Below are 2,446 nucleotides of genomic sequence, written 5' to 3'. Positions count from 1 at the left end.
CTACTTACTCCCCCCCCCCTCAAACACGGAGACGAGTTTACCACGGTTTCCACCCCTCCCTCTATACCGCAGCAACACGTATTTTTTTACCCCTTTCAGAACGCGCTCCTCGCGCCACAAATCCGCCTCTAGACGCGTGACCAATGAGCAGCGAGCTAAAACATATCGCAAATGTCAAAAATAATATAACGGGGTTAATATATATCGCGCACATGCGATATGTTTGTCACGAGGCGCAAAAAATAATTAGAAAGGGAATGCAACACGAGGATTTTCCAGGAGGTCACCCATCCTAGTACTACTCTCGCCCAAGCATGCTTAACTTCGGAGTTCTGATGGGATCCGGTGCTTTAGTGCTGGTATGATCGCATCCGACATGTTACCCCCGCCTTCGTCCCTTATGCTTGCCACTCCCAGGTCCACTGCAAAGATGATTGTCATTCTTACTACCATTACAACCGTTGCCTAATAATGGATAATGCCCTATATATACTACTTACTCCCCCCGCCTCAAACACGCAGGCGAGTTTACCACGGTTTCCACCCCTCCCTCTATACCGCAGCAACACGTATTTTTTTACCCCTTTCAGAACGCGCTCCTCGCGCCACAAAGCCGCCTCTAGACGCGTGACCAATGAGCAGCGAGCTAAAACATATCGCAAATGTCAAAAATAATATAACGGGGTTAATATATATCGCGCACATGCGATATGTTTGTCACGAGGCGCAAAAAATAATTAAAAAGGGAATGCAACACGAGGACTTCCCAGGAGGTCACCCATCCTAGTACTACTCTCGCCCAAGCACGCTTAACTACGAAGTTCTGATGGGATCCGGTGCTTCAGTGCTGGTATGATCGCATCCGACATGTTACCCCCGCCTTCGTCCCTTATGCTTGCCACTCCCAGGTCCACTGCAAAGATGATTGTCATTCTTACTACCATTACAACCGTTGCCTAATAATGGATAATGCCCTATATATACTACTTACTCCCCCCCCCCTCAAACACGGAGACGAGTTTACCACGGTTTCCACCCCTCCCTCTATACCGCAGCAACACGTATTTTTTTACCCCTTTCAGAACGCGCTCCTCGCGCCACAAATCCGCCTCTAGACGCATGACCAATGAGCAGCGAGCTAAAACATATCGCAAATGTCAAAAATAATATAACGGGGTTAATATATATCGCGCACATGCGATATGTTTGGCACGAGGCGCAAAAAATAATTAGAAAGGGAATGCAACACGAGGATTTTCCAGGAGGTCACCCATCCTAGTACTACTCTCGCCCAAGCACGCTTAACTTCGGAGTTCTGATGGGATCCGGTGCTTTAGTGCTGGTATGATCGCATCCGACATGTTACCCCCGCCTTCGTCCCTTATGCTTGCCACTCCCAGGTCCACTGCAAAGATGATTGTCATTCTTACTACCATTACAACCGTTGCCTAATAATGGATAATGCCCTATATATACTACTTACTCCCCCCCTCAAACACAGAGACGAGTTTACCACGGTTTCCACCCCTCCCTCTATACCGCAGCAACACGTATTTTTTTACCCCTTTCAGAACGCGCTCCTCGCGCCACAAAGCCGCCTCTAGACGCGTGACCAATGAGCAGCGAGCTAAAACATATCGCAAATGTCAAAAATAATATAACGGGGTTAATATATATCGCGCACATGCGATTTGTTTGTCACGAGCCGCAAAAAATAATTAAAAAGGGAATGCAACACGAGGACTTCCCAGGAGGTCACCCATCCTAGTACTACTCTCGCCCAAGCACGCTTAACTACGGAGTTCTGATGGGATCCGGTGCTTTAGTGCTGGTGTGATCGCATCCGACATGTTACCCCCGCCTTCGTCCCTTATGCTTGCCACTCCCAGGTCCACTGCAAAGATGATTGTCATTCTTACTACCATTACAACCGTTGCCTAATAATGGATAATGCCCTATATATACTACTTACTCCCCCCCCTCAAACACGGAGACGAGTTTACCACGGTTTCCACCCCTCCCTCTATACCGCAGCAACACGTATTTTTTTACCCCTTTCAGAACGCGCTCCTCGCGCCACAAATCCGCCTCTAGACGCGTGACCAATGAGCAGCGAGCTAAAACATATCGCAAATGTCAAAAATAATATAACGGGGTTAATATATATCGCGCACATGCGATATGTTTGTCACGAGGCGCAAAAAATAATTAGAAAGGGAATGCAACACGAGGATTTTCCAGGAGGTCACCCATCCTAGTACTACTCTCGCCCAAGCAAGCTTAACTTCGGAGTTCTGATGGGATACGGTGCTTTAGTGCTGGTATGATCGCATCCGACATGTTACCCCCGCCTTCGTCCCTTATGCTTGCCACTCCCAGGTCCACTGCAAAGATGATTGTCATTCTTACTACCATTACAACCGTTGCCTAATAATGGATAATGCCC

The 2,446-nt window shown here is 47.9% G+C and overlaps 5 non-coding genes across 5 annotated transcripts; all 5 read right to left on the bottom strand.

Moving 5' to 3' along the window:
- Positions 1-254: 254 nt before the first annotated feature.
- Positions 255-373, bottom strand: LOC123173150 (5S ribosomal RNA). The gene has a single exon (XR_006485940.1). It is a non-coding gene; the product is annotated as a 5S ribosomal RNA (ribosomal RNA).
- Positions 374-745: 372 nt separating this feature from the next.
- On the bottom strand, positions 746-864 carry LOC123173084 (5S ribosomal RNA). The gene has a single exon (XR_006485878.1). It is a non-coding gene; the product is annotated as a 5S ribosomal RNA (ribosomal RNA).
- Positions 865-1,237: 373 nt separating this feature from the next.
- Positions 1,238-1,356, bottom strand: LOC123173053 (5S ribosomal RNA). The gene has a single exon (XR_006485849.1). It is a non-coding gene; the product is annotated as a 5S ribosomal RNA (ribosomal RNA).
- Positions 1,357-1,726: 370 nt separating this feature from the next.
- On the bottom strand, positions 1,727-1,845 carry LOC123173048 (5S ribosomal RNA). The gene has a single exon (XR_006485845.1). It is a non-coding gene; the product is annotated as a 5S ribosomal RNA (ribosomal RNA).
- A 371-nt stretch (positions 1,846-2,216) lies between these two features.
- LOC123173300 (5S ribosomal RNA) lies at positions 2,217-2,335 on the bottom strand. The gene has a single exon (XR_006486083.1). It is a non-coding gene; the product is annotated as a 5S ribosomal RNA (ribosomal RNA).
- Between the last annotated feature and the right edge of the window lie 111 nt (positions 2,336-2,446).

Source organism: Triticum aestivum, unplaced genomic scaffold, assembly GCF_018294505.1.
Source record: "Triticum aestivum cultivar Chinese Spring unplaced genomic scaffold, IWGSC CS RefSeq v2.1 scaffold54592, whole genome shotgun sequence".
Classification (NCBI taxonomy): domain Eukaryota; kingdom Viridiplantae; phylum Streptophyta; class Magnoliopsida; order Poales; family Poaceae; genus Triticum; species Triticum aestivum.
The sequence above is the reverse complement of the archived record's forward strand: the minus strand, read 5'-3'. Positions and strand labels throughout refer to the sequence as shown.